Source organism: Falco naumanni, chromosome 12 (genome assembly GCF_017639655.2).
Source record: "Falco naumanni isolate bFalNau1 chromosome 12, bFalNau1.pat, whole genome shotgun sequence".
In the NCBI taxonomy this organism is placed as follows: domain Eukaryota; kingdom Metazoa; phylum Chordata; class Aves; order Falconiformes; family Falconidae; genus Falco; species Falco naumanni.
The window spans coordinates 33,189,142-33,201,874 of record NC_054065.1 but is presented as its reverse complement, the minus strand read 5'-3'; positions in this window follow the sequence as shown (position 1 = coordinate 33,201,874).

Here is a 12,733-nt window from a genome sequence, read left to right as displayed (position 1 = left end):
TGAAAGAAAGAAACTGTGTAAATAACCCTCCAAGCTCAGGCAGCCTGGCCAAGTGCCTTGTAGCATTTTTCTCTTAGAATTTAATTTGTTCTAGTGATTTAAAGTGCAGTGTTCACACGGAGCTTGGAAGCCTCAGTGCTTCCTTTCATCACTGTTTTTATCATGATCAAACGAGCCCTTATGGTGTACAGTGAGACTCCTCCACATTATTAGTAACAATTCAGACCTACAGAGCTGCTGTTTGTTTCTGGCAGGGGAAATTGGTATGCGGTGGCTCAGGAGCAGTTGTGGCCCTTTGTGCTTGCAGGTGAGCATCAGTCAGGCTTATGCACACCACAGTTTTGCACAGCCCCTGCTGCCTCAGCCGGCTAACAGCAACACAGAAGGCAGAAATATATATTTTTCAGCTTGGCTGAATCTGGAGCCTTCAGGAGGTGTTAGTGGGCCATTGCAGGGAAAAAGTCTGCAGTGCAGTTGCTTTGAGTTGTACCTGATGTTCAGGCAGTTAAAGACACTTAATTAGCACTCTGCTTTCTTTAGCTTCTGTGAGCACCCTATAAATCACTTCCAAACTGGAAATTCAGTCTGACTGTCAAGCCGATTGACCGACAAAGATCTGAGGAAGATTTGCTGTGGGGTCTTTTCACAAATAATTGTGCTCAATCTCAATAACTGAAGTATGTAGAGTTTTTTTATGTGTGCATTTATTCATGTTTCATAAATGCAATCTGTTTGCAAGAGAAGTGCACATTAAAAAGCTATTGGAATTCGGAAGTATTTATCATGTTTTCAGGCTCTTTTTTTCTGAGATGTTGAAAAAATCATCCCAGCCTGCAGGAGTCTGCTGCTGCTGCCTATTAAGTGTACAAAACCATATGGTGGTTTAAGACTCTCATGCATGATAGAATTTGCAGGTATAGACGGCTGAACAAAGTAAAGGAAAAGAATTTTCTTCTTGCTTTTCCTCTATTAAAATGTTATGTTTACTTCCAATATGGCTCTAAAGTATTTTTCTAATGTGAATATTGTTGGCTAGATTTGAAACTGAGCAAGAAATGAGTAAAATGAGAAGAGTCCTGGGTTACAGTTATAATTATGTTCAAAATTCCTACTTTAAACATTGTGATGAATTTTTAATTAGAAGTTTGAAATCAGGGGATAACATCTAATTTCCGTGTTGTGAGCAGTACATTTTAAGTGAAGATCTGTGTTTTAGAGGTGCAAGGGATTAGCTATAGGGCGGCTGTTTGATCTCATAAGAAAATATGAAAATAAAGAAAAAGACTTCATCTAAGTGATGCTTCAGGTTACAAGCATGCAGGTTTAGCTTGCCACATCACACCATAACAGCTGCCATTGCAGCCCTGCTGACCCATACATAGGAAAAACATCCTGGACACCTCCACACCCTGTGATTTGGGGTTTAAATTCTGGCAGCTCCCACCCAGACACCTCCTACATGGACAGCCCTGCTACCTTCCCAGTCCCAATGAAATCCTCTCCTGAATCTTCGAGCCTTTGGGTGCTGGGGCAAACTTCACTGGCCTTGACCGGATGAAAGAAGACCCAGTTGTATCCCAGTCTGTGAGACACGTGGACAGGGATAAGGCAATTGTTAGCTTTCTGTTGTTTTTTGATAAAGCCACTTACTTGATCTTCCACATAGCCGAGAGACGATTTTGGACACATGCCCCAGCCTGATGAGTTCATTGTTCACCAACAATGAAGGCCTGATTATAATGAAGATGCGATGGCTGATGTTTACTGCAGGGCAGCGAGCATCTTTGTTTCCACACGTCCCACTGCGATTTTGCCTTCCCTAAGACTGTTGTCGGCATCTTCTGGAAAACATGGCCTGCATAAGCAATGCTGGCTGCAGTGTGGGTGCTGGAGGGGGAAATGAGGCAAAGATATGAATGGGAGACAGCCTGGTGCCAAACAGGCAGCTGATGAGGAAGGGCCAAACAAGAAAGCTTCCTGAAGAGCCTTGGCCCTGGTTGGGCTGTTAAAAGAGCTGCCATAATGTGGGCATTGTCTTGGTAGTAAAGTTCCTATGCTCTTTCGCCTTTTCTGGTGTCCAGCTCTATGATGAGCAGGTTAACTCTCAAATATTTGAAGAAGAAGCCACTTGGCTATACAGTACCCATCTTCCCTTTCACTTGCACTAGTTTTATTTCAGCCTCCTTTGGGCTGCTCCAGGTCGTCTTGGTTGTTGGGACCAGTTCGCAGCAGTAGGTACTTGTACTGCTGGAGAGCTTGTTCAGCTTTGTTGTGTGCATGTTGCATCTGTTGAGCCCAAAAGGAGAACTGTGGTGTTATTGCCACACTGATCTGCAGCTCCTTGGGGGACCAGCTGGCCCAGCAGGAATGATGTGCATCCCAGGACTTTGGTGAGATGAGCTCCAGATCATCTCATCATCAGATGCAGGGGAGATGCTCTAAAAAATCATCCTGTACTTTTAAATGCACTGATAATGATCTTCCCCAACCATAAAGAGTCCCCCTTCTGTAAAGAGAAGCACAGAGGTCCTATTGTTCCCTATGTCACCTCCTCTGGCAGGGCAGGGCTCCAGGAGCAGTGTCTTGTATCCATGAAGTCTACCCAGAAGATCTGCCTCACACATGGAGACCCTAAAGTTTGTTCTCTGCAGTAGCTGGAAAAGGAGGGAAGGCTTCTCCCCTAGTAGAGCCATCCATGTGGGAAGATGAACGTCTCCTCACAGCTGAGTTTTTGTCTAGCAGAAAGGGGCAACAATATCCCAAATGACAAAGCAGGCAGGCTCTGTTGAGAGATGACCCAAGCACACACCATCCTGCCTGCCCTGTAGCCTGTTCTGCTCCCAGCAGCAAGAGGGTCCTTTTTCCACTCGCCTCATGGCCTTGAGGCAGGGAAGAGGCTCCCCAAAGGGCACACAGGCATGAAGAGTGTGTCAGAGAAAGTGAAGCCGAAATGCTGGATGGCAGGGAGTGGTGTAGGGGACACTTAGCAGTTTGCAGACTCCAAGCTTGTGCTGCTGTTGTGTGTCCTGCAGAAAGCTTCCTGCCTGCATTTTTGTCAAGGAGCTGCAGCTCTCTTAGTGAAAGGCTATAGGTTGCTGTTCTCCTTCTCTTTCCTTACTGTATTTCTTCTTTTATCTTAGTCTTTTTTCCTTAAAAAAGCAACAAAAGCAAAGAAACAACAAAATCTTCAAAGTAATTCAGCCTGGCAGTCTCAAGATAACACAGTTAAACTCACCTTGGCAAGCTCCACTCCGATAAAAGACACACTTGGCAGCTTCTCGCTGCTTTTCTTAAGGAAAGTCTGCCCTTTTTGGTTTGTTAAGCACCTAAAATGCCTGGGTGAGATTACAGTGCTATCTTTTAATGATCCCAATAGAGGCTGATGCTACTTTTTCAAGGCATATACTGCCTGCCTTGTAATTGGTAGCAGACAATTGACATGCAAGTGTCTCATTTGGGGAAAATTGCAAATTAAAATGGTTACGATGCTGCAAATAGCACAGCTCATTATTCCCAGTCCTGCTTGTGTGACGCAGTGCACTACTGAGGCTTGAATACCATCAAGACATTCTGAGTGACACGTGTGGATCTCCCCTGCCTGCGGCGCGGAAGGGCGTGTGACAGGCTGGGTCTGGTCTGCGGAGTCCATGTGGTCACAGGGCTGTGTCAGCCCAGAGGAGCCGGGCTGTGGGTGGACATGGCCTTCACGCACCATCTTGGCTGTCCACCAGGAAGAAGGAGGAGCCCTTGAAGCTGAAGGGCGATGCTCAGAAGAAATGAGGATGTCGAGGGTGAGGGCCTGCCAAAAAGCTCTTGGCAGCTCAAGCTGTCTGAGCTTCTCCGCTAATGCACTTCTCTCCCCACCCACCAGCCCCTAAATAGTTTAGGTAGCAATTTCTCCTGACTGCCTTTGACTTTTCCATGCTTTCTTGATCTCCAGATGCCAGAAGGCTGCACAGTATCCCAGGTCTGGTCTCCTTGTCACAGCACAAGTCACATGGGATTGATTGGTAGACAAGGATTGTGTCTCTTTGCCAGATCCTCATGCTGGGAGGTCACCTTCAGTCCTGTGGCCATCGCAGCCCCCATTTTGGGGTACAGTCCCTGTTCTATGTGTTTCTCCTTTGTAGACACGTGACTTCCCATATTCAAGCTGACTCTGTGTGAGCAGTTCTGGCTCCCTCGGTGACCCATATGTCTTGGCATGGCAACCTTGTCATCATCACTCTCTGCTGAGCTGCGGGCTTTTGCGTCACTTGCCAGTTTTGTCTGCATCAACTCCCAGAGCACAGCTGAAAGCAGAAAACCATTCTGGGCACAGTCCTGCTTCTCATGCCACCTCACTAGTGCTGCTCCCGTTTAATGCTGGTTTCCCTGACTGGTTGCTGCTTGATATCTGTCAGGTAGGCAGTTTTTAATCCGTTTAGTTCATGCCTTATTAATGCTATATAGTACAAATTTTTTAAAACCAGATGTCATTTGATACTAAGTCAAAAGCTCTCTGAAGATCTAAGCCTATTACAGCTGGACAGTTCCCTTTATCAACCAAATTTGTAATCTCATCACAAAGCGAAATCAGGTTTGTTTGACAAGCCGTATTTTCCATAGAAATAGATTATATTTGCCTGTTGTATTCCCTTCTTTAATTCTTCAGAGAATGGGTCCTGTACAGAGATTTCGACAACGCTGTCCTGGGTTGATGTTACATGTCCCTTTCCCTCTGCTTGTGTTTTTGCAATACTGGCAAGACGTTGTGACCCTCCGAGGCTGCCGGGTGAGCTGCGCTGCTCTGGGAAGGCAGAAGTAATTTATCAGAAACCAAACTGCCAGCTGTGCCTCAGAGCAGGGGAGCAAGGCATCCCATGGGAGGCAGTTTGACAGGCAAAGGAGCTTAGGAAAGGTGACAGGTCTTGAAGGACAGCATCTTCCAGGTGCAAGAATGGGCTATCCTGATATTGAGGACACCTCCCTGCAAGGCAGTAGGAGCCAGGTGGCAGAGCTGGTAACACACTTTCTTTGCATCTCCTAAAGAGTCCCCTACCCCTAGGCAATAACCGCCCTCATGACTTCCAGAGATCGTTGCCCCCCAGCCCGTGGGGCTGATGGTTTTCTTGCAACAGCCCTGGGAGGAACTGGGGCAGGGTGTCATTTGGTGTTCCTTACCGGCCGCTCTTCCTTTGTAAGCCGGAGGCAAGATTTTGTCATGTAACCTACAAAGTGACACTCAGAAAGACAAACAGATGCATAAGGAGACTGGCTTAGCTAGGCAGGGGAATCATGACCTGACATGTTTCACACTCACCAAAAATGGAAAGGAACCGAAGTGAAACCAGTTGTTTTGTGGGAAGTGCAAATTCAGAGAGGTGTTTTTGTAGCGCTGAGCACCCAGGGACTTTGGGTTGGGATGGGGATGATGGGTCATTACTGCAATATAGACAACTCACGTGGCTACTCTCCAGTTTATAGCTGTCCTTAGACTCCTGGAGTGGGTGAACAAAAAAAAAAAAAAAAACGCAGATGAAGGTGCTCACTTCGATGGGAACTAAGGCATTAAATACAGCTTCTTGCCACCTTTACCTTTCTTACCTGCTCAGAATAAAGCCAAGCCCAACACATTAGGAATGACAGTGGGAAGCCAGCCTTAAGGAGACCTTCTTCTAAGAGCTGTCAATAAAGATTACCTTTTGTAATGCCTCACAGGTCATCTGCTCCCTGCCTGCCTGCTGGATAAGACAGCACAGGGAAGATCATAGCGTGTTCCTGTCACCTGTCTGATGCAAGACAGCTTTGATAAGCAGTATAGGGAGGCTTGGTGAGTCTCCATACCCCTCTGTTACTGTGTAGACTTCTTAAAGTTCACCTGGGACTGTGTCTTTTTTCCCAGCTTTCTTTGGAAATCCCTTGTTAACCTGACCTTTTTTAATGTACTATTTTGTCCACTTGCGATGTTCTTCTTTTGGATTACTCCCCAGACTACATAAAAAGCCAGTGTTGGGATGATGCCTCCCAGGGCTGAGCAGAGCGGTTGCCTTCCTCACGGTGCTGGCAGTGTTTAAAAAGATGAAGAAGGCTGACGTGCTTGAATGCCCTATCTCGGGCACAGCTGCTTCAGTGAAGGGGCTTCTTACCCTCTGTACTGTCGCTGCCCGCAGTTCCCTGCAACCAGATGTGATGGCTTCAGGGGAGGTAGGTATGTTCATCTTTCAAGCAGGGGAGTAGAAAAGATGCTGTGGGGAAAATACACTCAGGAGATTGACCAGGGGTGGCTGTCTCCCATAGAACTTCATAGTCTGTGGGATTTTTTTACCAAAAGAAAGTCAGTGTTTGCCCATCTTATTTAATGGAATGGTCTCGTATGTTATAAACCATTCTCGTTGCCAGCAGGCTGCCAAAATTTCCAGATAGGCAGCTTAGGGAAGGAGAAAGGCTCACAGCAGAGGAGATGTTGGATGGCAACATCTTGCAGCAGTGCTGTTCTGGAAACTGAGGCTGGTGTTCATGCTGGAGTCCAATGCTTTTGCTCTTCAATGTCAAGTGTAGCTATATCAGGTGGGCTGGGTCAGACCTGAATGCTGAGGTCAGTTCTAACTCCTTCTAAGAGATCCAGCCGACTTACAGAGGTGGAAACACGTTAGATGGAGGTGGTCTGTCTCCTACAAGTGGCCTCAGCCGTGCCACTTGGAGGGAGGAGTTGGTACCCCACAAGTTGCCTCTTCCCACAGGTAAAAAGTGATGGGCGGCTTATCCTGCATCAGGCAGAGGCATCTGGGTGTGGTGTGATGGAGGTCAGCACAGAGTCCTCCCCAGTTTGACCTCTTCGGCAAACAAGGAGCTGAGAAGAAGCAGTTTCCCATGGGCTATAGGGAGAGAGAAAAGGCACCTGGCTGCTGAGGGTACCCTGTCTGCAGGGTGAGACATACCCTGGCTATGACCAACTTCTCTCCACCGCTGATGACTATGGCCTAATTTACTGTCAGACAGTTTACATTGATGATGCTCAGTTTTAATGACCTGTATGTCAGAACTTGGGCAGCAGCCACAAACCACAGAGCTAGAGGACAGACACGTGAGAGGAAATTATGCCACCAAGAACAGCTGAAACTGGGGCAGCCACCCCTGGGGCACGAGGTGTTTGACTGACAGTGCTTCCCCCATCCTGCAGGAGCTGCAGGGCCACGGTTGGAGGCTGCTACCTCAGCCCAGAACCTCAAAACCCATTTTCATTCTTGTTTGGGGATATTACTGGAAATCACAGGCCAGCAGTGGCTCCAGCCAGTTAACCCTGTCACGTACCCATCTGCATCCAGGTTTCTTCCCTGGGCTCGTGGAGGGCTTGTGAGCTCTCACTCAGCAGGAATCTGCCCCGTGGGAAAAGCAGAGCTGGAGAGAGGGGAACAGACTGATGTTTGTGGGTAACACATCTGAAAGCACCTGCCTTCAACCTCAGAAATCCCATTTGTTCATCTTTTGGACAAAGCAACTGCAACTTTAGTCACCTTCCCCAAGACTAATTCAGGAAACGGAGCTGCAGGTAAAATAAAATTCCTTGACTGACCTTTTTTTTTTAAAACTGTGTCCAAATCACTAGTTGCCTCTGTTGTTAAATGCTTCATGCCTGTCTTCAGCCAGCCTTGGTGGCCAAGTATGTCAGAGCTGGGTGTCACCACCACAGGGGCCACAGCTTTTCTCCTTAGCCCTCAGGCAGCGGAGGGAGGCCTGCAGCAGCTAAGCTGTTTTGTGTTGATAACCACACCTATATAGATATTTAGATGTCTGTAGTATTTGCACCATATCTACCACCATGTGTGAGCAAATCTGGGCACTATCCTAGCTTGAGAAGATCCATCTTCCCCCCCTCTCCCCCATCTGCCACCGCTTTTGATGCTGCTGCTGCTGCACAGCAGCTAATGCCGTCTTTCTTAAGTGCCTTGCCCGCTGTAGTGACGCTGACAGAGGGTCTGCTCCTTGCTGTGCTCGCATACGGCAGCTGTTAGAACCAGAGTGAGCACCGGCAGGACCCCAGCCAGCCTGTGTTGTTGAAGACGTTCCCACCGCCTCGTCTGGTGCCTGGCAGCTCCGTTTGGCCCTTGTCTTCTCACAGTATTTATCACCCAAATATCCTTTTCTTGTAGGTGCAACTTCTCATGCAGGTCTCATTGGAGACGGAAAATTGATATAAATTTCCTCTGAATGAGGCTTAGCTCATTTGCAGTGCCTTGGCATCAGCGAGGTGTGGTTTAACCAAAACAACCACAGCTCTGCTCATTTTCTTGGCAGCAATGCTGAGAAACTGGGTAGTGGAGCAACCCCTCGGCTGACTTTGCCCAGTCAGACCTTTATGGCCTCTCATCAAAGAAAGGCAGGGGGATGTGAGCGTGCTCGCACTTAATTTTATGGTTTTTATAGCGGAATTGGTTTGACTGGAAGTTTTCACAGCATGTTTGTTTGTGAGTCACATATGAATAGGAAAGCAGAGGTGGAATCCTTCGGGGTGGTGTTTTGCAGCACAGTCTGAGTGACTCGGCAGTCTCTGTTTTCCAGGCTCCTGAGAGCGAGGATAGGAGCCTCAGGGTGTCTTAAGCATCAAAGGAGGCGGCTACACAGTTCTGGAAGTGCCTGCAAGAAGGTTTTTGCAGCCCAGCTGGGCGCCTCATCCAGGTAGACTTTTGAAGGACTTCTTATGAGTCTGACGTGTTTAGGAAGTGCTAGAAATACTCCGGGAAAGGGACCTGCACCTTCCAGGTCCCCACAGCAGCCAGAGAGCTGGTTCCTCTGGTTCCTCCGCAGGAACTGAGACAGAGGTGTCCGTGGGTGGTGGCTGAGGCAGCCTCCTGTGGGGAAGGAGGCTTCAGTTTCAGGCTTGGTATTCCTGAAATATGTATCTGTGACTGGTGCCTCCAAGCTCTGTCTACAATGCTGAGGTATTAAATCCTTGGCTCCATCGCTGTTTTGCTTTTCCTGTCTATTTAGAGGAATATACGGTTGCTATTTAGCACATACATGGCACCAAGCACTCAGATCTTGGTAGGCGCTTCTGTCCACGCTCCTCTCTACCTGTCTAAGCTACCAGAGGGTTTTGCAGATTTTCATGCAGTTTGAAGTTTTGCAAAAAAATCACGGGGAACTGCATGTTTTCAAGTATCTAAACTTGAAGATTGATCTGATACTGAGAACAGGATTACTTGGCAGCTCCAAGGTTGGAGAAAGCTTGGTGGAAGTAGGGAAAAATGTTATTTTGGCAGGCTTTTGAGAAGCATAACTTTTGGGCAAGTGGAACAGCACATAGATGACAGAAAAAATAGGTAAGGACGTAAAAAGTTATTTTTATTTATTTTTTTTTTTTACTTAAGGGATCTGTAGAAGGCAACTTTGACAGTGCCTTTGCCATCCTCTGCTTATTTTGTTTGGCATTTGCTGTTTGCTCCTCCTCACAAACTTCATTTCCCTGTGTCTTCCCCCCCCCCTTTAAGAAGCAGAGCATGAAGCTTTGCTAAACCCAAGCCTCCTTGTCTCAGGAACTTTTGCAGCCACAAATTTTGGAAAACATGACTCCTTAATACTCCTTTAACATTTTGAAATAAAATTAAACAACCTAACAAGACAATCCAATTTGTAGCTTGAAATTAAGTTAGAAAATTAAATGACACTTTTTGGGCTAGGTTTTTAGCCAGTTTAAACTGTTCCATCAGAGTCAAAGATATGCTAATTAGCAGAAGCTGAAAAGATCTGTCTCTGCAAAAAAAACATATAATGCTGTTAGCTGAAATTTTAAACTAACTTTGTACTTTTTGTTGCATTGGCTAAAAATACATACATATATATATATGTACATATCTACAGAGAAAGAGGGACCATTTCAAAAGAATAAATTAACTGTAGCCTATCATATTTAAACAAAAACCTATGTATCCTACGAGATAAGAAGATTGCCTCCTCTGACTGGATTTTTACAAAATAGTTTTGGGATGAATAGCCATTATCTCAATGAGTAAAAACACTTAGCACAAGTGCATGGAAATAAAACCAAGCATTTCAAAGTCCTCTGCAAGTGTGGGCTGTTTTAGCTTTGGAATTTGCAGCATTCAGGATACAAGGAAGCTCAGAAGCTCCCTGCAGTTTTCGCCACAGAGCTGGTGGCTGAAGAGTAAGGCTGATACTAGATAGTTTACTCAAAATTCTTAGAGTCCCACTATTGCATGGCTGTTTTAAGCTTCCTTGTTTGTTGGTTTGTTTTTTCTAAATAATGATACCTTGGGTTCTTAAGTGACTAGATCCAAACCTATAGGCAAAGTGACGTTTCTAATTTCTGTAGACTGAAATGTGTTGCTCACGGGTGGGCGAGCAGCAGAGCACCCACCCTGTGTGTTCGGGGTTGGCGGTATGGAGGTGAGAGGCAAAAAGCAGGGAAGAGAGCAGGAGCCAGAGTGCAGTGATTGCTATGCAGCGTTCTTAGCAGCAAGCCTGAGCTTACTTCGGCCATGCTCAGCACGGCCTGACATGTGTTGGTGCTTCATCCAAATGGAGACAACCGCAAAAGAGCCCCTGGTACTTCAGGTTGGTGGTGGGAGTGTGATACCAGTACAAGCTCCACCGAGGCTGTCTGGAGGCTTTAAAGGCACTGATGTGCTTGACAAAGGACGGAGTGCAGGCTGTGCCCTTGGTCCTGCTCATCCCCTCTCTTTTTTTTCTCTTCATCCTCCTGTTGAGCATGGCCCACAAAGCCTCCTCCTCATCCCTTCCTCAGGCTGGGGGTTGGGAATACTGCGCTGGCTTCCTCGCCTCTCCCCACGTCCATCTCACAGGAGAGGCACACCAAGTGGAGCCTGCCTGCCGGCCTTCCTGGGATCAATGGGAGATTAGGATCTCCTCCTGTACTGCTGTGATTGACACACGTAACCCAAGTACGGCAGGAAACAAACAAGCCATGAGCTTGCTGGCTGCGTAGGGCAGATGGTGATCTAAATACTGCTCAGTGGCAAATGGCTTTCCAGCTAAGTGGAAGCTGCTCAGGAAATGCTCTGTCTTCATAACAGAGAAACATTATTTTTTTTGTACAAAGGACAAAAACCTTGTTATTTAGAAAAAAAACCACCTCTGTAAACCAAAGAAAACAAGGTGTCATGGTTGATGTGTACTTGCATGGAGCAAACTATTCCTTGCCAGGCACTTGTATCCTACAGGTATCACAGTTTGAGTGTCTGTCTATCTGCTCCGTGCTGATGCATTCAAAGCTTTCTTGCTGATGCAACCCACATCAGCAACAGTGGAGGAAATCAACAGCCACAAAGGAAGAAAGCAAAACCTGAATTCTGAAGAAAGGAGCAAGGTATAGAAAGAAGCAGCAGATGCTGATATTTCAGGTCCTGCCTGCTTTTGAAATTCATAAGGATGCAGCTAACACTCTACAAACAAAAGTACATTTCCCTCCACTCAAATTTTAAATTCTTTAGAGGTAACAAATGTTGCAAACAGACAGTTCTTGGTATTAGTTCTATTGTACATGGTGAATGCATACCGCACTCCCACACTTGTGCAGGAAAATTGAACAGTCAAAGCAGAATCTAGTTACACATTCCAGATATATCTACTGCTCAGCTCAATATATTCATTACCTGGTATTGTTCCATAGCCGCTTTCATCAACAGACATGAACAATGCCATATACAATAAATTGGCATTCATATGGTTATGTAGATTTGATAACTCCCTAAGCAAACTGTCAGTGGAAGTCCTCTGGAAAGGATGAGTTTCCACATTTTTCAGCAGACTGGGTGCAGATGGGGCCAGAGTATTGCAAAGGCTGCCTCATTCCCAGGAGAAACTGGGAACCTGCTTTAGCTGTTGCTCTGACTTGTGAGTTTGGGTCCAAAAAGCATGGTTAGATAGGGAGCCCCTGAGATGTCCCATCACCTGTGGATGCTGGCAGTTCAGCCAGCTGGCCTCATGTGTGGGTTTCGATGCAAACCTGAGAAGAGCAGCCTTGCCCTAGGAGGTGTCGCAGGCTATCTGCAAACCGCTGTGCAAGAGACTCCCACCCATATCCTCGTGTGTTTAGTATCTTTAATGTCACTGAGTCAGCCTGAGCACCTCTCTCTGGCAATCCATGCAGTTGGGAAGGCTCTTATGGCCACCAGCCTTTGCTGCAGTGCTGGATCTGAGCTGGGATGGGAAAGAAAGCCTAAATCTTGGGGGACCTCAAGTCTGGTAGTCTCCTGGAGAAGAAACAAATACCATGAGAGATTTGGTGCTTATAAAGAACAGTGCCTGCCTGATGTTTGATTGTCAAAAATGTATGTTCCAAAAGAGCACCAGAGTATCTTGCTAATGAATCACATGTGAGGAAGTCTGGGGGAAGACTGCTGCCCCTGCCCGGGTTTTGTTGGAAGGTGTATGCAGGAGCCGTGGGCTGGCTGGTCTTACGTGTTTTATTATGGGGTCACAACACCACTTTGGTTGCATGGCAGAAGGTCACATGGTAACTTCTGGTAGACCGATGATAGGGGTGAGATGGACGAGCTGTTGGGTGCATATTTGGCCTTTCCCAGCTCTAGAGCAGCAGCAGCAAGCTGTAAGCCAAGAGAGCTTGGGAACAATTACTCAGTTTCTGTGTCAGGTTTTGCCATATGAAACATCTCATGACACTTGTCTCAGCATCCAGGACCCACCTCTGCCCCAGGTGCCACTGAATGGAGAGGCAGCCTTGTGCTAGGTACATCTGCAAGGCTGGGAGGTG